Consider the following 27,160-nt stretch of genomic DNA (forward strand, 5'->3'; position numbering starts at 1 on the left):
AAAAATTGACATTTTAATTTGAACCCAAACAAAATTTTTCATTTACTTTCAAAGTATCAATTACAAATGAAAATATTTTCCTTGCTTCTACTCAGAAAGTCAGACTGTTTTGTGCTTCCAAAATTGTAGGGGTGCGGGTTTGCAGGGTTTGTGTGTGCATAATTGTGGTGGTGTGACTATTGTGCAGGATGCCTGTTGAGTATTTGCAGGTGTTACACATACATACTTTTGCAGAATGGGCCCTCATCCGTAGAGTTTGTACATCTACATTTGCACAGCGGTGGTAAGATATGCACACATATGTTGAGTCTTTGCCAGTAATATCTACTTGTATTTATGTTTTTAGGTTTTCCTTGTGAATGTGCTTTTAATGTTCATAGGCTTGTTGCAGTGCTGCCAACAGTGTTAAAAATAACAGAGCAAGACTGAGTAAGTAACTCATAAGTTTTGAGAAACTGATAGATTTTGGGTTCTTTTGACCACATTCCCCCTTTTTTTTCTTAGCCTGTTGGATTCATGTTTTCAATCTGATCTTTACAGCTTTGATGACAGAAAAGCAACATTTTCATTGCAAAAGTCGATTTCTGATTCTGCAGTGATCTGTTTAAGAAGACGCATGAAGAAGATAAGCAGGACCTGCATTAAATTTTGGAAGCTGGTAAAAAGAGTTTCTGTTTCTGTCTGCAGAGTAAAAAACTGGGTATGTGCTTGTAATAACAATACCATATACTCATGCTTTGTGCTTGCATGCATCCATAGGTTAACTAAATTTTTATGTGTTTTTGCCTCATGTTGGTGGGTATAATGTGTAATTTTAGCCATATTAGGTTTAGCTTCTAGTTGAAATCAGACATTTAAGTACTTCATAGTAAGTAGAGAGAGCTTTTCTAGGCGAGGAAGTCATGCTCTCCTTAGACTCATCTTCTCTAATGGTGAGGGCATTTTGGGTATGTGTTTGGGCTGGCCATCTGATTTTTGGGTATGCTGACTGTGTTCAGGATGTTGGAGTTTATATAGTAGTTCTGTTTCTACGTGCAAAATGCATGCAGACATTTCTGCAATGTCTGTGCCCATATTTATCTGTGTGAAAAGCAGCCAGCTGGAGTTTCTGCAGAGCGCGCTGTAAGTATGAAATACTCCACTCATCCTTCAGCCTGGATCAGACAATTCTGCTATGCTCTGCTTACCTAAAATGTTTTTGAGCAGCTTGGTACAGCATGAGGCCAAATGCCAGTGTGATTACTTAGTCTGATAACGTTTTCCCAGAGGAAAGCTCCCAGAAAGTCCCAATTTCACGCAGTGCCCTACAGGTTTCTTGCTGCCCTGTTCCTCCCTGGCCCCAAAGGCACGAGCCAGCTGAGAAGAGGGAGCAGGGCTTCAAAGAGCATTGAGCATGTTCATGAGGCCACCAACCTGCAGTCCCTGCCAGACAATTTACCATGATGAGGGAATGTAGAATCATAACAGCATTGATTCACGTGGAAGTGCTTTCATTTGGGGAACGGCGATCTGATATGTCTGCACTGAAGGATATGAAAACGCAGTGTTCTGGCACTTTGTGTAAAAATGTAATTTTCTCTCTGACAAATGTTAACATTTCAGGTTTTAAGCTGGGATGAAATGAGAAGGTGAGATGTCAGAATTTTCTATTGGATAAATATTCTGAATTTTGCTTAGTTTTGCATTTACAGGTAGTCTTTGTGTTTGAATAGGTGTATGAATATTCTATATTTAATGGGAGTGCTTGTGGTCAACACAGTGAATGCTTTCTGTGAACTGAATAAAAGGTATGAAAGGAGAATGTGTCTAGTTACATACCTAAGCACTTTCTAGTTTGTAAATATTCACATTAGCATTTTAGGGATCAGTTCCTAGGAGATGAAGATGAGTGTAGGTCTTCTGACTTCAGCTGCCTCTTGATTCCTGCCAGGATGGATCATGGCCTGGAAAACATGCTCACTATGAGAGATTAGAGGGGATCTGTTTGTTTCACTTGTAAAAGAGCTTAAGAAACAATTCAATCATGTTCTATAATTACTTATGTGGAGAGGAGATATCTGATATTACAGGGCTCTTTGGTCCAGCAGACAAAGGTATAACAAGATTTGACTGCCAAACCATTCAAATCTAATATAAGGTACAGCTTTTAATAAGATTTTTTTAAGTGGATGTATTTAGCTTTGGGATAGAGAAGGTAAATTCTGCATTCCTTGGAACCTTTAAAATAAGACTAAATGATTCCCTAGAAGATGTGACTCTGAGCTGTTGAGTCAGAAACCAAATTCCTGGGGTGGTGTTTGCTGAGCCAGTAAGGACTGAAAGGATCAGGTCATAATTATCAGACATAAAACCCCGGTAAGAGCCAAAGGAGTCTTCATAGCTGGTTAACAATCAAGTGTTCAAGATTATCTATTGCATCAAAGGAAGAACTGATTATCTGCTGCATCAAGTGAAGAGCTGCCCCTTGCCCCTCTGTGCATGCATGCACACAGGGGACATGTGCATCCATGCTATTTATTCTGGGCTGTGACGTGTGCTTGGTGTTTGCTGCTGGGAGCCTGGGACATATTTTTCGGGGTGCTCCCATACACTGCCAGCGTGTCAGTGACAGGGAGTGGAGCAGAGATTTATGCAGTGCCTCCAGGAATCCCCAGCGGGGCCCCTCTGGTGAACTTTGGCTCCCCGGCTTGCTGCCAAGCATTAACTACAATACTCACACTTGTTTTTAACAACAGCATGCAGGTTGTATTTCACCAATTGCTATTTTGGTTTGGGAGTTATGGCAGAAATGTCTCTGGGTTCTTAGCTGGTATAAGCAGAGCAGGAGATTTACTCTTATTGTGTAATGTCACCTTTCAGTCAGTGCTTGGGATGAAAATTATGGAGTGTCATTTGCTCTCTTTATTAAATTTCAAGGGCATGCACCTCTTGTGTGGGAGAAATATCTGGGGAGAAACTTGGCCTGATTCTACCTAGAGGGGTAGTCTCATCTACTGAACACCTTTTAAAGTATAAATTAGTCCTTTTTTTATTTTCTTTTTGTCAGTAAGTTTGGAACGGAGGCAGCAGCAGTTACCATCTTCCAAACTGCTGCCTGTGATGATAGATGAGTTTGACCCTGGTAGCACAGAGAGATACTGGACTCAGCACAACACAGATGTTGCAATGTGGCCAAATTAAGCTTTAGTGGGAATGTGCAAGTTGGGTCTTAGTCAGAGTATCTCATGCCTGCCTGCTCGCTGAAAAGCAAGAGCGAAATATTAGCAGCTGACCTGGTGGGATATACACTTGCCCAAAATATTCTGTTACTGGCTGCAGATGAACCAGCATCTGATCTGCTGTGTGACTTTCCCCAGGATCTCACAGCTGTGGGGTGGGGAGGCAAAGGAGTCCTCCAAAAGAAATATTGATTTCTTAAACTTTCATTTCCCAATTCTCCATAAATCATGGCACAGGAGATAAACAAGAGATATTATGATGGCAGGTCATGTTTATTTCTGCTTCAGTATACCACAGGAAACAAATCTGAACATTATGCTATGAAAAATATTCCTGGAAGCTTTGGGGATAAAATAGAAGCAGGTTTCTTAATTAATTATTGATATGGAGATTGTTACTATGGTTATGACATGAATTTCCAGTCTACACAGCTCGAAATACCCACTGAAGTTATTCTTCTAAACCAACACACCTATAAAACTTAACAAGGAAGTGTCCAGAGAGCCCCAGCTACAGATGGCAAAAGCTGTCTCTATGTGAAGGTCCTGTAAAACACTTTTAACCTAATAGCTGGAAAAAGAAAAAATAAGAAATAAACAAAGAGTTGAGTGTGGATACAAGGAAAACAGTATGAGGGAAAAAAAATTATCATTAATGGCTTCATGTTGCAGGATGATAAGCATGAAATTTAGTAAAGATGGCAAAAAAAGTGAAGGATGAAGGGATTAATATTCTTTAGTTTATTTATTGTATCACACTCTCTATAATCTTGAGATTGTAATCAATATGTTCTTGATCTTAACATGATAGGATAAACCAGAATTAAGAGGTTAAAGGGGACAAATATATCTTGCAGTCTTTATTGGAATTAATTTTAATTTTAGAAATAATTCTTAGAAATAATTTTAATTTTTATCTAGCTGAAGATAAAGAAGAAGGAATATAGAGCCCCAGATTTTCCTCTGTATAGGAGTCCAGTGTTGGGAATTTCAGCCAGAACATCCTGATAGGACACAATTGAATTGCAACAGGAAGGCAGAGGGGATCTAAAAATTGTCTGAAAACAAATTTTTCCTTGTGACCAACAAGGGGGAAAAACTGTAAACAAATACAGTTTCTGGAGAGTAAAAGTTAAAACTAGATTGGATTGCCAAGCACAGAACTCCGTTAGAGAGTGTGTAGATAAAAAAAATACTAATAAGAATGTGCTAGCAGATATACATTCCTTTTTTTTTTTTTAATATGACCTGTCTGTGATGTGACTTTGTCACTCAGCATATGTGAAAATAATACTGAAGGAGGTTTAATTCTTATACACTCCAAACATTTTTATGTACATTCCTCTTTTAAAAATACTCTCCTATTAAAGAAGTGAGAGCTTGTGGAGAGTAGATGTGTCTTTTGTTTGTACAATAAAAAAGTGTATCTGCTATAGGCACCAGGAAGAACAATTTCCACTCACGCTTGAGAATATCAGAATACATTTGAATGTACCTTTTTTTTGTTTTGGTTTGGTTTTTTTTACTGCTAAAATGTATATATTAAAGTTGCCACTCAAACAGCAAAACTATTTCACATAAAAGCCCCAAATATAAAATTGCTTCACCTTCAAGTGAATAATAGCAGGATGTTTTACATTTTTTAATGTTTGTACACCTTCTTCTATTTCTCCCAAGGAAATTTTTTTTGCTGTTTTTAATTTAGGTCACTGGAAGCAAACAACATTGAGAAGGTCAATGCTTTTATTTCACTTTTTAGTTTCTAATTTTGATTCATATGACTTTTTAGGACCATGTAAAATTAGAAAAACTGGTTTGAGGAGGAAAATAATTGAAACCGAAACTGCTAACATGCAACTTCATCAGCTTGGAAAAAGAGCAGCTAAATTGTAGATTTTTTTCTTGTATATTTTCCAATGCTGTGAAGAATTTGAAAAGAAAGAAATTTTGAAGAAAAAATACACATCAAGAAAAAAAGAAGAGTTGAACAACATAAATACCAACAACATTTTAAATAGAATCCACTCTGTTGTAACTAATATTCCAAGGATTTGAAATGTTTTGGTTTGAAACATTTGGCCAGGCAGCAGGAAAAAAATATGTTTAAAGAAATTCTGCTGCTAAAAAAGAGTTATTTTTTGTGCAACACAAATTTTAAATTTTCTGACTGGCAAGTATTTAGCGTCATGTTTAAAATAGATAAGGCAAACCAGAAGATGATATATCATTCCAAAATTTGTGTTTTAAAAGCAGTACCCACCTAGACTCCAGAAAGGGAATGGAATGCGTGAGAATTGGGTTTGGTTACTCTAGTACAGGTTTTTTTCCATGGGCTCATAAGACACCTCTGAGCACGCAGCGATCCGATGTGCTCCTGACGCAACGGCGCTCTCGCATTATCCGCTCCTGGGGAGCCCGCTCCACTGTTTTTCTTCTTTCTCCACTTTCTTCTTTCTCACTCTCCTGCCAGGTTTTCCCTTTCAGTCTTCCTTCTTGTGAGGTGGGTATGAAAAAGCTTAGTGTACAAAAACTCACGTAATGATACTCTGAGGGCAAATTATGTTCTTGCTTCCCTAGGCAGCTTGAAGTTGCTTAGAAAATAGGAAAACAGTGCAGATTTCGTCTCTAACAGTAATTTTTATCGCTGCTATTTAGGAAATGGTTCTGGAGTCTCTATTTGGCAGCTCTCTTTTACATCCATCAGCAATGCAGCATAACCATACCATCAGCACTAAGTACAAATTCTCACACCCTGCTGGGGACTCAGGACAAGCCTCCCACAAATAGCTTTCCATTTCCATCCTGAATTCAGCATTAGCCAATTTAGAGGCAATATACAGCTCTAGGAATAGGCTGTCATGTACAGTATGCACAAGACAGCTCACCCCTAATCTCGTCTAATTGGCAACAGAAGTGGCTGTCATTAGGCACAGAGTGTGAGAGGCATTAGAGTCATTAGCATTTTTGCAGGCTATAGGAAGGTCAAACATTTGGGGAGATTCAGACACCTTCCCTAGGAAGACTGCTGCACTCCTGAATTACTGCTTCCACTAAGTGTATTCCTGTGGAGAATTACACACTTGCCCCAGTTAAAAGTATGAGAAAATAGAGTTTTGGCTCACACAGATAATAGCTTTGGGATCTGTGGAAAATGCAGTGTCTGTTTTATTTTTTAATGTAGAAATTCAGTAAGTCAGGACTCACTCCTCTGCCTCTGGAATACAGATATTCCTGTGAAATAATATGCTAGGAAATGCTGATTTCTGATAGATAAAAGCATTTCATTTCCACATGATCTTTTAAAAATATTGACATATACACTGCAAAGAAAAACATTACAGGAAGTAGATTCAAGGTCACACACCAAGGCTTTGTTCAGGGGAACTTGGTCTTTTGATAGTGTAGGATAGTTATCTCCTCTGACTTTATCTCTGAAGCACAACTTCCATGAAATTGTCACAGACATGTAAAACAATTCCACTGCAACCAAATTAATTCCCCAATAGCAAAGAGTTCTGCTAGACACTTCAACAAGTGACAGTACAATTCGAACTGTAGTTCTGGTACCCAGACGGGGATAAAATGCTGACTTGGCTTTTGAGAGAGGCCCCAGGACTGCAGAAAGTAATTTACAGCAGAGACTACGGTTTCTAAGTACAGTATACTTAGTCAGGGAAGGTTTTGTTTGTTGGGCTGGCAGAACTCCTGCTTGCAGGTCAAGGGCGTTGGCACTGAATTGCCCCACGGGGCAGAACCAAGGACACGCTCCCGCAGGCCTGACCAGGGCCTGGGAGGTGTAGCAGCCAAATCTGCTCTAGCTTGGGGCCATGGCTCATCTCCCCATCTCCAAGGCACTGACAGCAGCACTGGCTGTTTGCAGATGTCCCTCCTGCTTCTCGGAGCATCCTGCCCAGCCTGCTTTCCAGGTCACTCCAACCTCCCCATCCTTGCCCCATGAGGCTTCTCTTCACCAGGCCTGCAGAAAACTCCTTGTCGCTTCGGTTCTATTTAAGTGGAGACTGTCTCACCACAAACACCTCGTTTATGCCTTTCCTTTCTCTGGATAATTTAGAATTCATGCAGGGTTGTGGTTCGAGGAAAATCCAAGTCCAAGCAGAGTCCTTGGTTAGACTGTGGCTCAGGCAGGCAGTCTTCACTCAGCAGTAGCATTTCCTCTTCCAGGCCACGGCGCCTTCACAGAAGCAGAGAAAAATGTGTTTTTCTGTGAACACAACATTCCTCTGCCATGTTTTTGTTTGCACCAAGATTTTTCATATCACAGGCTGAGAACAGTAATGGCCAGGGAGTTCAGTTTCTGCTACCAGTAAAGGTTTGCAGCTGCTCACCCTTCCCCCACGTCCTACTGCCTGAAGTTCCCGTAGGGCTCTGTGCTGTACAGATGAGAGGGCAGTAGAGGAAAAGTCACTGCAGGTACCAAGATGTTATTGAAGAGGTATAAGGTGTAAAAGTTTCCCTGATGATCCAGTTCCCTGGAGCACAAGCAGGTGATGGTGCTAGAGCATAGAACGTGGGTTGGAGCTATCATGGGAAATAGCTCTGGTCTTTTTGCAAAATTAGCCTGCAGATGATAACAACAACACCAACAGCAGCAACTGGTGTTGAGAGAGATCACCTCTTGGAAAAATGCTGTCATACTGTGGCTGTAGGATGCCACAGCACCTTACGGAAGGCAGAAGCAATGGCAGTGCTAAGAAAACATAATGAATGCACAGTTGGTGTATTTGCAGTGTAAGACATCTGAGACACAAGGTGAGCAGTGGGGGACTGTCATTATTCCATATCAGCCCTCCCAATGCCATTCCCTTAACATGGAATTAACAAAGTACCATTGAGCTCCTGGTCCCTGATCAGTTTTCCTCCAAAAACACCTCCTATGAAATCCCAAATCATGGAAGGCACTGACTTTAGTATATCAACTTCTTGCTTTTTTCCCTCCATTCTTTGCCTCTTTTTAGGTGAATTTTTAAACAAAACATGAAGTGCTGCTTGGCCAGCACATCTGTGTAGTTAACTAGAGAATCAGCCATAGGTGATGAGAGTGATCAGTGCCATGCTGAAGATAAAATAGATGGATTTTTCCCCTGGTGCTAGCTAACAAAATATTTTCCTGATGCTCCTCATTAAAAACTCATTTTAAAAATGCTTAAAGAGGCGTATTAACGGTGGGGCAAAAAAGGCACGAGTAGTGTTCATTGGAAAGGAAGCTGGCTAATTATCAGAGTGCCCACAGGAGTTGGTGGCTGCCCTGGGAGGTGTGACAGAGCACATAGCTCTGCTGCAGATGTCCTCGCCTGGGGCATGGTTTCTACACTCACTTTACAAGCAGGCACTGAGCCAGCCCCGCTTCATCCCTACAGAACAGGAGCTGCCTTGTCCCTTTCCTCATATCCCATCAGCTATTAGCCCTGGTTCCTTTGCCTGGCTGCTTGTGAGGGTGCACAGATGCACAGAGTAGTACAAGGAGGCTGGGATGGGGAGTAGACTCAGCAGGCGGCAATGGGGCAGCTGTTTTTGCAGCAGTGACAGCATATGCCTTTTACCTAAAAAGCCAAGAGAAGGTTGATGGCACCATTCCAGGCTACAGCTAAACCTAAGACACAGTAGTCAGGAAAAGAGTTTGTAGGGGCCTGCTTCCTCCTCCATGCCATAAACATCTTCCCACTTCTGTGCTCCTGCTGTTGCTTTCACACCTCTCTTGAGCTAGTTGGATTCCACAGTGCTTAAACACCATAATACTGATGTTACAGCTGGGCTCGTTGTGTGAATCAGCCTCTAGTGGGATCAGGTAAGCACCAAGACAGGGGTAGATGACAGGGTGTTGGGACTGGAGCAGTCAGGAAAGGGAACTGGGACCCAGGAGGTGAATGTCTTTCAGTAGCAGCTAGACAGAATGACTGGTCATAACATGAAGCTGCTTAAATCTCTGATCTCCTGTGTTTTGCATAGGAAATCCTGCTTTTGAGTAAGGTCTTTCTCCATTCACTGATATGCTGAACACCTTCTAGTGTTGCCTATCTCCAACTGTCTTGGCTCCAGAGGAAATGAAGGTGGCATTCCTTTTCACTGCTGTGTCTGCACAGAGAGAAAAATATCTACTGGGGATGATGTAGGTGGAGTTGATACTTTGTGAGCCAGGGGAATGGAGAAGATTACCTCTAGAGATCCCTTTTGGGACAATTTCCTGGGATTCTCTGGTTGTAAGGGGTAAAATGATGAGCTGAGAATAAGAAGACCTAGAGTCTATTGTGGTGTTTAATATTTATGACATTGCAATTAGTTTTCATTTATAGGAAGTGATCTTTTGGCAGCAGTGCTTTGTATAGCTTAAAGTGTCTGGCAGAAAGAACTGTAACAAATATCTTACTTCAAGCATTGTTTTAAACAGCCAAGAATAGTGTATTCTAATCCCAAAAAATAATTATAAGTAGATGAAGTAACATGCGAGTAGTAAAACCAGTTCTCTTTTTTTAAAAAAAGGTGTCCATTATGAGTTTTTTCTTTAAAGGACACACATTATTGTGTTGTATAGTGTACCTTCTCTGTGTTCACAAGGCACTGGCCTAGGTGAAGACAGTAAAATCTCATGTTGTTTAGAGGTTGCCCAGAGGCTTCAGTGCAGTGCAGTCTTGCTGTCGTGCAAGATGAGCAGAGTCTGATCAACTCTTAGTTCCTAATAGTTTGCCATGCAGCTGAAGAGACTGGAGGAAGTAGAATAAGGGGAGAAGGATTGGGACTTTTGCTGATCCAGATCTGTTTTGTAACCTGAAAAATATCCTGAAGAACAGCAGTTCCCTCCAGCTGCCCTGGGGATCTTAGCTGGCCATTTATGATGGGTGTCAAAGCAGACACTGAACTGGAGGTGAGATCTTCCTCTGAATCTGGATCAGGGTTTAAGGAAATAAGCAACTTCCTGCTTAAGTTTACGATTTCTAAGAACATGCCTGAATGTGAGGTTGGCATTGATTTCATTATTTCAGCACAGTTAAATTGGAGCATTCTATGGCTGTGGATGCAGTTACTCTGGTATAACTATATCAAGTCATGGTTTACATCACAGTTGCACAGTTTGTCCTTATACAAGACATGATCAGTGATGTAAGACATTGGTGTAGCTATCTACTCTATAGGGACCATATCTCAGCTGCCGTAAAATCTGTTTGTTGCAGAAATACAGAAGAGTGCCAGGAGGCAGGACATTGTACTGGATCTCATTTCTCCTACTGAAGAAGTCAGTCAGACCATATGCCCAGAGATCATGAGAACTCAGAGCTGGGGAAATGACAAGGTAGCCAAGAAATAGATGTATTGAATCATATTTTTCCTGTAGGTTCTGCTGGTCCTTGGCAGCTGGTAAATAATAAAGGGTGTTTATTCTGCTGATATAAATCAGAGCAGAAAAGTCCCAGGATTCTGCCAGAATATGCTGTGTGTTCCTATGGAAATCTGTCCCAGCATTGCTTTCATTTGAATCCTCCTTTGTTTATTTTGCAAAACAGAAAAATTATTCTGAAGGACTTTTGGCTTCTCCAACTCCTGCCTTGGATATTCCAGCTTCCAATGAAAATCAGACACCCTCTGGCTCCAGACTAGTAACTCCCCACTGTTTTCTCTAACCACTAAGAGGTCTAGCATGTACAATTTTGAGGTGAGTATCTAAACACAAGGAAACTTAGAATACTGTGACAGACTACAAGCTGTGTTTTTTAATCACAGTTATAATTTTTGCATCCTGTTACTCATTACATATGTGCAAACTTCCATTTAGGCTTAAGAAAAGAGTTAAAAATTGTTAACTATAATGGGTCTCCACATAGCATGCAAGACATTTGAATTCTACTGGCAATAAAAACCAAGATGAAGTGTTTTTTAGACTGATAACTGTTGTCATTGTAGGCCAAAAACCAAGGCACTGAATTACCAACAAGAATAAATTTATAAATTTGTACATCAGCAAAACAGCTCTCCTACTGACCTCCAGAGTGATGTAGATTAAATGAGGTAAACAGGGAATCCTTTGTAGAGCTCATTTTTTATTTTTTTTTTATTTATTTTTTTGTGAGAAAAGAAGAGGATTGGGAAATTAAAAAGAAAACTGTATTCTCCACCTAGATTTCTCGAGTAAACATATGCCAGCAAACCCTGATTCACCTGTATGTCTGGTGCCTGTCTGGAGCCTCTTAATTGCTTGCCAGGACTGAAATTTTCTAAAACAGGAATGAAAAGTCAGAGGAAGAAACTGCAAAAAGCAGGGAAAGGCAAGGAGAAACTGTAGCCAAGCAGTTTCCTTTTCATCATCTTTCAGGGTATTTTTGGGTCAGTCTCCTTCCACTTAAGGGAAAGAGGAGCTGTCAAAGCAGAGGAAATGTCCCAGCCATTTCAGTCTGGTGGTGGTGTTGGCTGACCATTCTGCAGTCTTTTTGACACCCTAGGACAAAGATATCCTGCAGATAATTGAATTCAGAGGTAACTTTTTTTCCTCTGGCCAAAGCCCAGTCAGACTCAAGTTTCCTTATGAGTGTGATCCTTTTTGACACCTCTTTTAATGTAAAAATCCCTCAAATTTCTAGTCAGGCAAAGGCACAAATCCATTGAGTGTCTCCACACAAATCACTCCATGTCAGCAATTCTTGTCACTGCTAGAGAAAAATCGCTCTCCCTTCCAACTTAGAATCTCACATGTGCTAGCTACACTTCTTTATGTACAGTTAATTAATACCTTGAATTCAAGTTGACTAAAACTCACTTTCCAGTTCTTTGGGAGAGCATCACCATTGTGCTGGTCCCTCAGAGTCCACCTGGGCAGAGCCTGTGACTCATGAATCTTATTCAGAACACATACACACTTTGCACAGTGCAATGGGGATTTGATCTTCCATGTACACAGATAAACTCATCCCAGTTCTGTCAGTTTGCATTTCTGTGTTCACACTGCCACTGTGATCATGTAATTTTCTGTTTGCAACCTTCCCCTGCTTCTTCTGCACCTCCTGCATTAAATCATAGAATCATTAAGGTTGGAAAGGAGCTCCAAGGTCATCAGATCCAACTTCTGACCAATCACCACCATATCAACTAAACCACAGCACTAAGTGCTTCATCCAGTCATCTCTTGAACGCTTTCAGGGATGATGATTTCACCACCTCCCTGGGTAGCCTGTTCCACTGCTTTACAATCCTTTCTGTGGAAATTCCTCATGATATACAATGTGAACCTCTCCTGGCACAGCTTGAAGCCATTTCCCCTTGCTTTGTCACTGGTTGCTGGGACCAGAGACTGACTCCTACCTGGCTACAACCTCCTTTAAGGGAGTTGTAGTGTGCAATAAAGTCCCCCCAAGCCTTCTTTTCTCCAGGCTAAACCTCAGCTCCCTCAGCCATTCATCACAGGTCTTGTGCTCCAGATCTTTCACCATTTTCCTTGTCCTCTAGACTCACTCCAGCCCCTCAATGCTTTTGCAATGAGGGCCCATAAGTGGACACAGTGGAGGTGTGGCCTCACCAGTGTAGAATACAAGAAGACAATCCCTGCCCTGCTCCTGCTGCCACACTATTGCTGATCCAGGCCAGGTGCCATTGGACTTCTCAGCCACCTGGGCAGGCTGGCTCATGTTCAGCTGCTGTCACCAGCATCCCCAGGTCCTTTTCCTCTGGGCAGCTCCCCAGCCACTCTGCCCCCAGCCTGTGCTGCTGCCTGGGGTTGGAACTGGTCTGTCCTTTCTAGCTATCTGCAGTCAGTTCTTACACTACCCGTCATCTCTCATTCACTTGGAAACTTTTGGATCTTTGGCCAGACTATGGTGCCATACCATAGTGCCTGTATGTTATATTTTCAGATCTAATGACCACATTTTCTCCTTTTTTGCCTCTCATTCCTGGAGGCGTTCCCTGTAATAGGAGACAAAATCTGTTCCACCACTCTCTTTCAGGCTTCACTGGCTGGAAAAACTGTGACGGAAGTGTTTTTGTGGTTGCTGGCATGTGCCAGTTCACTGCAACTGGAAGGTTGTGCAAGTCCCGTGAGGGCCAGCCCGCCAGGAGAACGTCCCCAACAGGGGCTCTGTGCCCCTTCTCACTCAACATTGCAACAGTTCCGGTTTTTGTTCTGGCTGGACTGTCACCAAGTGCTGAGATGCAAATTCCTCTGCAAATAAAATGTCTCTCTTGGCTCAGTTCTCTTTCCAATTGTTTTCCTTCCAGTGATGCCCACGGTGACAATGGTTAGGTTGCAGCACATCGCGCTGACCAGCGCTGTCTCTCTGTGTCTGTGTGCTCATTCATCTGTCTGTAGCTGCCCATTGTGCTTTGCCTTATGATCACTTTGAAGAGCGGAACTGTGTTTTCCTTTTGTCCTCAGACCTATGGGACTTTGGTTGAAAAACAGACATCTAATGCCCTATGGTAACACAAGCAAGAAACAATGGGATTTTTTTTTTCAGTAAGAGGACAAATGTTAAGTTCTTACTCAAGCAAACCTCCATTAGCTGTAGTGCAGCTGAACACTCTTTGAGTAGAAACACAGGAAGAAGATAGGGATTTGGTTCAAGAGAAAATAAATTAAAATGCACGCTGTCCTCAGCCTTCTGCATATTGAAAAGCTTACAATCTCCACATTAGTATAATGAAGAGACCTTTCTTAGCACATTGCAGGCCACAGTCAGACACAAAGCTGGTCTGCTCATGGAGAGTAAGTGGAAACGAACTGCATTGTTTCAGTTTGGTTTGTGCAAGGTGTATACCAGGGCTGTATGTCCTGATGAACCTTCTGCCCAGTCACAAGATGAACCTTGCTGTCAGTCTTACTTGCACAAGATGAACAGGGCTGTCAGTCTTCTGTGTTCTCAGGAATAGAAAATAAGAGCGATAGACAATGTCAATCCTTAAAAATAAAATGAGCAGTGAAAGGGAGTGGTATGCTTACCACTGCCCAAAATGCCTGTGGGAAATTCTCACTAGCCTGTGCTGCCCCATAGGCTGTGCCTTGGTTTTGTCCATGAGGGTCTAGCTGGTTTGGGGAAACTGTGTCAGTGTGTGCACCAAAATTTAACATTATAGATGATTGTTGACTAACCTTTGAGCCCTAGTTAGTTTATTAGTAGAGATACAGCTTATATACTATAAGTATACAAATAAAAAAGGTGAGTATTCAAAATAAACTGCAAATGCACAGGCAAGATGTGTGCAAGAAAACACAAACACTATAAATAGGAGACTGGATAAATGAAGTCATTAAATAATTGGTTTTGAAATTCATAACATCCCATGCCCTGTCCAAGACAGGAATGCAGCTCTCCTATGTGCTTCATAAATCGATAGAACTGGATGTGATGTCTAACTGTCTGATTACTTTACATATTTTACAAAAGGGATAAGAAGCAAAGGGATAAATTAGCAATTTAAAATTTATGCTCAGTTTTGGATAAAAACATTCATGCTTATCTTTTTTGAGAAATTCTTTGGGAAAGAATGGCTATCTCACTACACACCTTTGTACATTCTTTTTCAAAAGCAGCTAAGATTAAAAGAACTGTGGCAGTACCAGTCTAAGGAAGCAATTCTGTAATTTTGGAGCCTGGGACCTATTCATGAAGTGATGTCTCAAATCAGAAATTTAATGACTTGAGAATGCAGATGATCTCCCTTAAAGCTTTAAAGCTTTCTCTGAAAGTGCTTTTATTTCATGTGTCCCTGAAAAAGGCAATGGGGTACAAATTCAGTGACTGGCAAGGTTAATATAGGTCAGTATAATTGTAACTATGTTAAGTGTTGATCACTAGCATAGTTACAAAGGAAAGAATTTTCTTTCAGTATTTGCAAGTAGAGAGAAACATAAAGTTAGATTTAATTCAAGTTTACCAGAAGGTGGAGCTGGATAGTAAATCTAAACAACAATATCTTGAAATGAATACATTCCAAGGATTATTCCAGTACAGAAAAATGAATGTTGTTGATGTCCAGTAATTTCTATCCACTGCAATCCATGTACTACAACTGGCACCTATTACCTGGACAGAGGCTCAAATGATCAGAGTAGCCATAAAATTGTACATTATTATGTATTACTGGTAATATGAAAAAAGTCTGCAGAAGTATAGTTTGAAAATAAGGCTAATTTTAACTCCAATCCTCTAAAGTGTTGAAGTATATGCATATACAGGTAAAGACCACAAAATCTTAAATTGAGGCTGCAGAGGAAAGTAAACCGCTGTCACTGAAACACATCTCTCAAGATAAATAGCCTTATCAGATTTATCATGGGGTATCTCTTAAAATGATATCCTGGTGTACTTCACATTTCCTTACTCCTTTCCCCTGTAGGTTGCCATATTTCCATACAAATATTTCTTTGGGCAGAGGAGGCAGACATTTCACTTAATCTTCTTCTCCTGATTCATAAAAAATCTCTTTGAAAGAGCATCCTTCACATTGGATGGCCAGACTGTCTTTCCAGGACCTTCCCAAAGATAGGCTTATTACTTCTTACAAATTGTCCTTGCTGCAAGCATTCTAGTAGAGTCTGGAGGTGAAGTTGTGATGACATGAAAGACACATCCTCCATTTGAAGTTGTCTTTCCTCAATGGAAAGCTTTTTTTGGCTGAGTTATGAATCTTTTACCAATCTCTCAATGTCAAATTCAGCTTGGGAGGAGTTTGGCTGGAGCATTTGCCACAGGTCAGGACCAAATGTATTGAACTCTTGGGTTTGTCAGTAAAATATCATTTGCACAGGTTTAAGGACAGGTGCATGCTCTGGCTTCCTCTTTTTGGAAAAATTTCCTCAACCACATGCTGTTGCCCAGTGGTGCTGAACATCAGAGCAGCCCATGATGTGCCCTTTTTTAGTAGTATTTGCAGTGATGGGTACCACTACCCATCAAAGATACCAGGTAAACACCAGCATTGACCACAGATGAAGCCCACAGTGAGAAGGATTGCAGATCAGGTGACACCGAGGTGTCCTCACAATGGTCCTATGCTCTTTCTTCAGCTCATCTGCAGATCACAATGGAAGCTAGTTTGGATAAAGGGATATCTGGAAAATAATAAAGAATTGGCACCAGGCTCAGGGCCCACATTCACTTCATTCTGACTTCAGTCCATCTCAGAATAAAGAGTTGTAAAAAACAGGCAAAAGATATTTGCAGTGATTGTTCAGGAAAGTGATTTTCCACAGGCAGAAATAATATGGTAAACCTTTTCAGGGGAAGAAATAATAAATACAGAGCTCCATTGTGTTCCATCATAACTGACACAAGGCTCATATGATTAATGATTAATGCCAGCCCAGTAAAGCCCTCCCAAATATGCCTCCCAAAGAAGGAAGAAGGCAGAAGGTTTAGGTCTTCAGCTGAGGTATCTGAATTAATTTAAATATGATTGTATCTCACATGCTTGGTCTTAATTGTCTCCTCCTGAAAATTCAATACCTGCATTCATGCTCCTGGGCTCCAGGGATTCCAGAGCACCACACTGTCCCCACTGAAAGGAAATGAAAAATCGGCTGATACTAACCAGACCCCTTCAGCAACTTTACCCATTTAAGTGCTGTATCCTGCAGAGTGATTAATGATTTTTTTCCTTCTACATTTAACAGCAAAGAAAGAAGGGAAGAAAGAATGTGTACTGTCGCTCACCTTCTAGCCAATAGACTACAAAGGCATAGCTTGCCAGGATATTCACTTTCCTCCTGAGTGTGATTTATTTTTCATGTGTATCTGATGTTGCCTCTTCCTTGGATGTGGTTGGAACCTGCAGTATCTTATCAGCAAAAGGTTTGGCTCACTCTGGTATACGATTAGCATTGTGCTTTCTTTGGGCCTTTTTAAAACTGCAACCTGAACCTGTTCACCAACCCTTTATTAACATGTGTTTTATGGTACAGGTGTAATAATTAATCCAAATGGTTAGCAGATGTGGCTGTCTATCTCTGGGCATATCAGTTCCTACACACCACCCCTTAATCAAGCAGTGCCCAAGCAATGCCAAAGTAAATGAAAGAAAATAAATTCCACCGAGATATTTATGAGGGCCACCTGGATAGGGAAATACCTTGGCCTTTGCTGGTCCCCTGCTCCAGGTGGCTACAAAAGACTGAAGTCCCTCACTATATACAAGTCAAATCAATCTTGCAGGGAGCTGAAAATGAAAAGCTGTGCTTGGCTCCCTAGTTTAACAATAATGAAATTTTGTACATGTGCTCTAAGGAAGTCTTCCCATTTCACCCTATTTATTTGAAATTTCCCTTCTTTTTACCTGTGCCAGGACCTGATGGACTTCACATAATTCAGGTTGCTGGTTCCTTCCTCTGTTTTTGGCAAGACAAAGCTAAGGATCTTCTTTGTGTTATCAGCTGGACTCCGGGTGTTGCTTTGCAAATCACGAAGGGAGATGCCAGATTTTTACATTCCTGCCATTTCCACCTTTTTTCCCCAATTATTTATAGTCTTCACATGGGTAATTCCTGGCAGATTTTCATCACATTCAGCTTCCACTGGGACAAAAGGCTTAGCATGTGAAGGGGTGGTTGTTCCAGCTGCCTCAGGCGGAGCCCATCCTTGGTGGAAGCTGCAGCCTCAGCCTCCTTACAGCATCATGGCAAAATGGACCTCCCACCCCATGGGAAACTTCCACACATCTGCTGCATCGCATCCAGGTGCTACCCTCCAACAACCACCCTGAGAACACCATGCAGGAAAACCCAGGTGTCCGGGGCTGCATCAAGCACAGAGTGGCCAGCAGATTGAGGTGGGTGATTCTGCCTCTCTGCTTGGCACTTGTGATAACCCAGCTGGATAACCAGCACCCAGCTCTGTGGGCCTCAGCTCAGGAAAGACATGGACTGGCTGGAGCGAATCATGAGGGGAGCCACAAAGATGGGTAGAGGGCTGGTGTCCCTGCCATGACAAGGAGGTTGAAACTAGATGACTTTGAAGTCCCCTACAACCCCAAGCATTAGATGATTCCATGGGGTAGGGGGATAGGTTGACCCCAGCTGGACATTGCAATCCCCCCCCCGCCCCCCAGTCACCGTGTCACTCCCTCTTCAGCCAGATGGGAGAGAGGAAATACAATGGAAGGCTGATGGACTGAGATAAGGACAAGGAGGGGCCACCCACCAGTTACCATCACAAGGAAAACATACTTCATTTAGGGAAGTTGGTTGAGTTTACTACTAATCAAATCAAGAGTAGAACATCAAGAAATAAAACAAAATCTTAAAACCACCTTCTCTCCACCTCTTTCTTTTTCCCAGATTTCATTTTACTTCTGATTTTGTCCATCTCCTGCCTAAGAGCAGCTCAGGAGAATGGGGAGAAGAGATCCAGGTTAAAGAATCGTAGAGTGGTGGGAGTTGAAAGGGACCTTAAAGATCACTTAGCTCCAACCCCACTGCCGTGGGCTGGGACACCTTCCATTACAGCAGGCTGCTCAGAGCCACATCCAGCCTGATTCTGAACACTTTGAGGGTTGGGGCAGCCACAACTTCTCATCCAGAGATGGGGATTTCTCAGCCTCTGTGGGCAGGTCAGTCCATCACACATTGTTCTCTGCTGTTCCTTCCTCCTCAGGGGGATAACTCCTCATGCTCTCCCCCTGCTCCAGACATGGGAGACAGTCCTCCACAAATTTCTCCAGTGTGAGTCCTTCCTCAAGAAGTGCTCCAGCGTGGGTGCTTTCCACAGCGTGCAGTCCCTCCAGCACAGAATGCTCCAGCATGGGTCCCCCTTGGGGTCCAGGTCCTACCAACAAATCTGGTGCAATGGAGGCTTTTCTCTCCATTGCCTTCTCAGTGAATGAGAAGCAGTCAATGCTGGGGAAAAGCTGTGCATGACAGAAGAAATCATCTGACATCCTTATTAGTACCTGTCAGTCCTTTTCATCCATGTTATAAAAAAATGAAGTTATCAGTGCAGCTAGTTCCATCACAGGCATTGCTTAGTGCTTGACAACTATGATGCCAGGCAACATAGGTAAAATTGTGTGCCAAATGAAAAAACATAATTAAATCAAACCTGATAATAGGCATGTACCTTGCACTTTGAACAGGTAAGCTCATTTCCTAATCAACATTTATAGGAAAAAGGGTAAAAAATATAGGTTGTTTTTTATCTATTTGGCAAGTTTTACCTAGTTAGCCTGTATACTAACTGCTGCCATAGATGGAAAGATGAAACAGGTGGATCTCTAGAGTTAAGCTTAATGCACTGATTATCCTGATGTAGTTTAAATTTTTATTGAAAACTTACAGGCAAACAGAAGGAATATTAAAACCTTTTTCTGTTTGACCTATTACTGTTTAAATTTTCCCACTCTTCATTCATGCTGGAGAGAAATTGCTGAACAAAACCAAGCACATGATTCATGATTAAATCCGTGAGACCTACTAGCTATCAGCTTTCCATCAACCACTCTGAAACTCTATGCCAAGAAGTGTCACAGTCTGCTTAGAACAGCAGTGGGGCCAGCCTCAACCAAATGGCAGCAGCAAAAAACTCCCAAACTATGCTGATTTCGTAACATATCTCCCCATATTTTCATCCCTGCTATGCAAGGTCTGAATGTTGGAATGAATTGTCTTTGATGACATGGAGGTTAATAACCCCAGGAGTCTGGAGTCTCCTCTTTTCTTCTTAAAGAGGTTTTGGAATATGGATGTGCACAGAAGTGTGTTAAATGGATTATGCTTCCATTATTTTAACTTGTTTATTTGCAACATGAGAACAGCATGAAGTAAACACCTGGGAAGTTTCAACTGGAAAAGTTCAAATGTTCTTTGGTTATGAAGGCACAAAAATAGTATCTTTTTAGAACAAGCATATATATATATATAAAACCAAACCTAAAAACAATTCAGAAAAGCCATATGTTGTGTAACATGAAAACTGACATTTTTCTTGTGGCTTCCAAAAATATCCACTTCTGCACCGAGACTAATGCCTGTTACAGTTTAGCCAAAACAGGGTCAAAGCAGGTGTTTTAAGATTAAAGTCCCATATCAAATTAACTGTGATATTTGATATCTGGTAAATACTCTGCAGAGCAAGTTGAATAACAACCCTTATTATACACAACAGATTGGAATAAATAAAAATTGCAAGACAAAAAAAAGCCTCCCCTCTCTGTAATGAAGCATTCCCTCCACCGCCCAGTCTCAAGGGAAGAAAAAGAGAAGGAAGACCAGCGGTCAGATGAAATACTTTATTGTGAAGGGAGCATGTGTCTGGCAGCCTCAGACATGCACATGAAAAGTAGACTGTTGGAACCAAAGGGTTTCTCCATATGTTGAACTCTGAGTCTCCCATTTCTTCCAGAAATGATTAGCTAAGGATATTTTCCACTTTTCAGTCAAAGAGAAAACAAAATACTGCAGGGAGATGTTAGATGTTCCACTGGGAAATGTACATCTTCTTATCTCTCTCTGTGAGTATCTCTTCCAATCTTTCTTTTCCACCTGCCCAGACCCTGGGCTGCTAAGCCAAGTTTCATGGGGATTATAGTTTCCTGAGCCTTCCTGTTGATCATTTATAATTACTAGCATGAGATAGCCTTTTTTTTTCCCCTGTGCAACATCCTCAGGAGCCTTAGATTTATTTAGAAGCTATGTCAGTGGATCAGAAAACTCCTCAGCGAATTGTTTTCGAACTCCTGACCGTAGTGGACATTAGTTCTTTGGTACCCTGAGGACAAAGCATGGATGTTGGAGGTAAGACACTTGGCACAAAAGCAACGCTTTCAGCTCAGATGAGGTCTGTCTATCATGTAGGCATGGTAGAATACACACCAATCACATAGCTTCATCAAAATTTGTATCTTTGCTCCATTTACAAAGTTGTCAGTATTGCCTCCCTTGCTTGCTGTTGCAGTTCTGAGAAGAGAAGGAGGATGGCTAAAGGTGTGGTTGGACACTTTGCTAGTTGCTGTCTTCCTATATTTCTACTTGTTCTTTTTTTTTTTTCCTAGGCCCTGCTTTTCATGCATATCTGTGAAATACACTTTGCAGAAAAGAGGAGAGGGGTGGTTGTGTCTCTGGTCCCTGCACTCACCAGACATGCTGCTCCTTAAGCGCCAATGCAGATGTTCCACACTGTTGAAGTTTGTGCTCTGCATGAAAGATGGAAATTATGCAAAAATCCCTCCTTGGCCAAAGGACCACAGTAAAAAGCCTTCAAGATGAAAGGGAGAATTTTGGACTTTGAAAACAGGGCTGTAAATTCTGGCAATCTTTAAAAATGTAAAATATGTACATATCTGTGTAAAAGCTTTCTGACAACACTTGCTTATAAAGGGAAAGTAGAATGACTGAAATAAACAGATGCCTGTCTAAAACGGATAGGTTAAATAGTGGAGGCTGAAACAGAGCTTCTGGTATCAAAAACTAGTATGTTCAAAGTGGATTTATGTAAAATAGGTCTTTGCCAAGCAGCCTTGGATATAAGGGAGATGAGGTTCTAAATGTAGTGCATAGAGCTTAGTATGTCAATAAAATAACCTTCAGTATGGAATTTCATTTGGTGTCACTATGTTTTTGTTCAGAAACTAGCATAATAAAAAATGAATGCAACTTATGTTAAATATTTTAAAAATCAAATGGTAAATTGGAAATACTATAAATCTGGAGTCTTTGTTAAATAACTGAGTTTTATCTGGAGCCCTGTATGGTTCACTTTTCAGAATTAAACTATTTAGTATTAGTATCAATGTCCAAGAAAAAAAAAATGCACTAACCACTGACAAAGACTGGATATGACACAAATATTATGGAGTGGGAGAAAAAAAAAAAGGCAGGAAGATAAAACAGTGATGTAGACCAGATTGCCTGGTGAAACAGATGCTAGCAACATATTAGGAAGTAAAGGCAATCTTCTGAAAAGAAGAAAAAAAAAAAAAGAACAAAGCCATGCAGACAGAATAAACTTAATGTGTACTCTGAATGGTAGTTGGGAGCACAGTGGGTACACAATCCACTAGAGGTTCTCTGAAGACCTCCAGAAAGGATTCCAGAGGTGAACAAGAAGTGAGAAATAGAATATAGGTATGGTATTTGGTGACAATGCGGCCATAACATCTACACTCCCTGGTGTCCACAATCCAAGCTGGGGACATTGAATACCAGAAAAAGTCTTATAGGATAATCTAAAGGATGGTTAAAAGGCTGGAAAACTTGCACTAGAGCAGAAGACTGCAAAAGAGCTCAGTTTCTTGAATAGTTTTATAAAGATGACTGTCCATATCTCTCCACATTGAGAATTTTTTTTCGTTTTGTTTGAGTTTGGGCATTTTATCTATTGGATAAAGACATCAGAGCATCCAGTGTCTGGAAATACTAATATGGTAACTTCAGACCAAAAATAAACCACTCGTTTTTACCCTAGAGGGGCACCTAATCACCAAAGGAATAGATGTGGTGGCTATACAATGTTCTCTATCACTGGCAATTTGAAAAATTAAGATTGATTGTTTCTCTTGAAGATATGTGCCTTACTTCCAAAAGGAAGTAATTCAGGGAAGTAGTGGTCTGGCCTGTGCTCTCCTAGAGGTCAGGATCAATGTGCAGGCTGCTCCCATCTGGCTTTATAAACCTTGAATCTGTTCCTTCACAGGGAGGTCTGTTCTTTTGGGCTTTGCTTTTCCTATTGAATTGAAATTAGACATGATTGCATTTGTAGCATTAATTCTCCCAGACAACCAATAAATCAGACACATATTTTGCTTGGGATGTTTAGTTCACTTTAGCCACAAAAAAACTAAGGAGGAACTTGGACTGGAGCATGGGTATTACAAAGGGAGGAAGAGATAGCTTTATGGGCTGTGATGAGATGACCTCATCCAACATTGCCTTCCTTAGATGTCAAAACCCTAATTGTTTGAGATTGTTGTTCTCTATTTGTTGTTTGCTTGTTTTCTTTTAATTGAGGCTAAACTTAAAAACAGAGAGAAAATTCACAATGGAGCCAAACAGAGCAAAAAGTCACAATGGAGCCAAAGCAGGATGAGCACTCTCTTTTCTTTCCCCCCCCCTGGAATTATCCCAGGATTTTAACATCAAGTGGGTTTAATCTAAGGACTCCAACCTCCCTGTAGCCACATGTTGAATCAATTGAAAAGCAACCAACAGGTAAATATCTCTATCGCGGCACTGCTAATAATGTAGCAGACCTTTAGCAGAAGAGGAAACCCTTTTGACCCCTCTTGTGAAAGCTTTTCTGTGGCCTCGGGTTTGGTTGATTTTTTTCTTAAACTGGCATTACAAATGCAAGAAGCAGACACCTGCAAGAAGCTGATAACTCTACATACATCAACAAGGAGGGAAAGCAGAGGCAAATAGGTTTTATTTGGCTTTAACAGAGCACCAGGGAGAAATACGCAGAGAGAATGACTGACAAGGGCTTCAGTAGAAACCCGTCAGCTCGTAATGTGAGAAAGTGATTGCAAATGAACAAAAAGCCCGTGGCCCTTTCCAAAACTAGGACACTTCGCCTGAAATATTCTACTCTTTCCCCATTGTTTCCTACCCTCCTGTGTTGAGGTCTGACCACAGAACAAGGCACCACTGCCGTTCCATTTATCCATCTGGAACATGTCAAGCCTTGGCAGCCTGCCCCTATGCAAAACCCTGAAAAGGGAAGGAGGTAACTGTTTTGTATTTCTAAAACAAAATATTCTCCTGTGGACTACAATCCTATCAGAATTTGCATTTTATAAAGAGTTGGGCTGTGTTCAGCACATAATTGAGGAACTCCCAAGAAACCTTGAACTGTTTGAAGAGTGTCAGAAGAAGATCTCAGAAGCTGAGAAAATAACGTAGTCTTCATGAGGCAAAGAATAAACACATTAGGGTCATTGGAGACATCCACTCTCAATTTAGAAATAAAACACTTATCCTGCCTACTTCTGGGCAAAAATTTTTAATGAATGAAGTAATTTTTTCACATCAGACAATTAAAGAAATTATGAAAAATTTTGTTCCTATTGCTTGAAAATATTTAGCCCTAGGAAAAAAAGGAGACTACTGAAGATTTTACAGAGCTATTTGCTAAAATTAAAATATTAAACCCAATTCTCAGACAAATTTTACCACTGGTGCCATCTCATGTTCTAACTTTACTCCTATAGGACAGGGGATTTTTCACTGTCTTTCTCATGCTGTTTTAAAGGGCTATGTTGTTTCATTAAATTCCACCTACAGCTTCTAACAATAGAGAAGCATGTCCTTCAGGACATGCAGGTAGTACCTGTTTTGTTTCACGTATATACTGTATTTTTTATTTATACACAGTATAAAATTTATATTGTGGCTGTTGTACGTATCTTCTGTAAGTCTTCTTCCACTTAACAGGAGCGTGTAGGTTTATCTCATGTCCAAAATCATATAGGAAATGACAGTTTCATTCTTTCAGTAATGGGTAAGTGCAGGACTTAAAGGACTTATCTCTAAGATAGCAGTTTTTTACCTTTTGTGCTTTGCTTCATCTTGGTAGTGGAAGAAAAGGTGCTTCACATGTGTTTAGATTTTTTTAGTTGCTTGAGTTGCCTTGTTTTCCCTCACTGCTGCAATTCCACTTCTTCACCAGGATTGACCATAGCCTTAAAAGTCAGAGATATCTAAGAGGCAATGCATATACAGAATTTCAATGCATAAATTTGAGAAGTAGGATTCTGTTCTAGCAGATAAATTCAGCTGCATAAGAATATTAATTTAACACACATTATAAATAATTTCTACAATGCTTCTAAGCATCTCTACCCCATCTCTTTGTTTCCATAGAACATCAGAACTCTGTGAGCTGATCACGTTTCACAGGTACTCTCTATCTGGGGGAACTTTTCAGGAAAGAAAACAGGAAAAATTTATAATCTTAGCATTTTTATAGATAAAAAGTTACACAAAAAGAAGTCTATCAATTATAAAAGAGCTAATGATTTCATATTTCATTCTAATTCCTGTTTCTAGGGGAATTAGAATTACAACTGTTGAGTCTGTGAGAAGACACTCAGATTCACAAGACCACAGCAGTCTTTGGACCTTAATTTTTTTTGTTTCTTTCTTTATTTTATTAAAACAAAAATATGTTGAAAAGTGTCATTATATTATTGACGACAGTGAAGTTAGCGCATTTTTAGCCAGTTGAGGTTTTGCTCCACAGTGGTTTTGGTTATTTACAACACAGCAAGTGATGTATTGTGCCAGGGTACAGTGACTATTGTTCTGTTTGAAGGAGAAAGATTTCTGGACCCCAAAGATTAAGAAATGTATTACCTTCTCTTGTGGTTCAATGTCACTCTAAGGTTTTACCTTCAGTCAAATACATGGGTTTGTTATGTTGAGTTGCACTCATTATCCAAATGACACCATTTCCCCCCATTCCCCCCCATCCCATCCCATCCCATCCCATCCCATCCCATCCCATCCCATCCCATCCCATCCCATCCCATCCCATCCCATCCCATCCCTTCCCATGACCCTTGACCTTTGTTTGAATTCTGTTTCTAAAAGGTAACCTGGCGTATTTTTGTGTTTCCATGAAAGCTGTTGTGGTATTTTCCCTTGCTCAGCACCCCACTAAATTATATAAGTGGTAGATAAAGTGAGTTGAGAACTGTTACTCTAAAAACTGCATATGATGAAAGTGGTAGCACAGTTTTAAAACAAATGGAAGTACCTGTTTTTAATACAATGAATACAAACTTCTGGCATGCATTGCCATGGGATGTTGTAGGGACAGACAGAATTCAGGATTTAGGCAAATGTATGTATAGTGAGTCCATAAAATGGACTAGCAGGGCTAGTAAGGGATGTGGTCATTAGCATCCTTAATTCAATGATGGATTGTCCTGAGGACCTCAGGTAGTGGCTGGGTTTGTGTCTTACCTCAAAACTGCATATCCTGTTGCTACTGCCAGCAACCAGCTACAAAATCAGCTAGCCTGAGAGCTAGATGAACCTCAGAATTTTCTCCATCCACTCTGTGGACTCAGAATTTATTTAATCCAACCTTTAATATGGAAAACTGAAATTTTCTCCTGGATTTTTTTTTTTTTGTGTTTCTGTGAACAGCTCAATATTTTATATTTTCAACAAAAGGTAAGGGGAGCCTGAGATCTGTCTGCTGTCATGATGGAGAAGATATAGAGAAGACATAGAGAAGAGCCAGGGCTACCAAGGATGTCTGCTGACTGTGGAAGAAGTACAGCTAAAAGCCCCAAGACTGTGTCAAGCTGGAACAAGGAGGAGAAGCTTGCTGCCTGCAAAGGTCTCTGAAGCATTTTGCTGCTCTATATCAGCTGTGACTTACACATCCATGTCTATGGAAGGAAGGGATATAATTGTTGAGTTTTCAGAATCTTATTCTGAAAGTGATACATTTTTCCATTTGTTAGAGTGCTTTCTATTTTATTCTTATTCTTTTTGAAATTTTCTGTCTGCTGGCTGTTATGTTGAGAAGCAGGCCAGAGAAGAAGCTTCACAAATAACTCCCATGGTGCAAATTCATGTTTGCAAAGACTTTTTCTCTTTTTCACTGTTGCTATTCTCATAAGTGAAAGCCAAGTCTGAAAGTCTAAAAGACCAGATAATATTACAAGTTTCAGATTAATTTCATTTTTATAATTTTTATGGCTTTGCACCATATTGTTTGTCAGTTAGTAGAAATAGATCAACTTTCTACCAAATCTGAAAGCTGATAATTTCCTTTCCTCTTTAAGAAAAGCAAAACCAATTGCATTTTCTTGGATAACCCAGCCAAGTGGTCTTGTCTTCCTAAAAGATTCTCCTTGTTTAAGTGTTTATGCCTATTTGTTGTACATGCTTTTGCTCAAGTGGCCAAATGTTAGCCTTTATCACAAGCATAATGCAGTGAGTAAAATCTGTGATTTTAGGGCTGGCATCTTTTGCATCAATAAGAGACTTAAGGAGGGAAAATGAA

At 40.7% G+C, this 27,160-nt stretch overlaps 1 long non-coding RNA gene across 9 annotated transcripts in view; it reads left to right on the forward strand.

Moving 5' to 3' along the window:
* The window catches only part of LOC135294719 (uncharacterized), a 74,806-nt gene extending 53,139 nt beyond the window's left edge, over window positions 1-21,667 (forward strand). For 6 of the 9 annotated variants that reach the window (XR_010356792.1, XR_010356787.1, XR_010356790.1 and 3 more), the window contains 5 exons: window positions 347-429; window positions 541-700; window positions 10,406-10,524; window positions 10,736-10,884; window positions 16,831-21,667. This is a non-coding gene — a long non-coding RNA (uncharacterized LOC135294719). The remainder of the gene's footprint in view (window positions 1-346; window positions 430-540; window positions 701-10,405; window positions 10,525-10,735; window positions 10,885-16,830) is intronic. The other 3 variants (XR_010356788.1, XR_010356791.1, XR_010356785.1) reach the window with 3 other exon arrangements.
* Window positions 21,668-27,160: the final 5,493 nt, after the last annotated feature.

This window comes from Passer domesticus, chromosome 2 (assembly GCF_036417665.1).
Source record: "Passer domesticus isolate bPasDom1 chromosome 2, bPasDom1.hap1, whole genome shotgun sequence".
NCBI lineage: Eukaryota > Metazoa > Chordata > Aves > Passeriformes > Passeridae > Passer > Passer domesticus.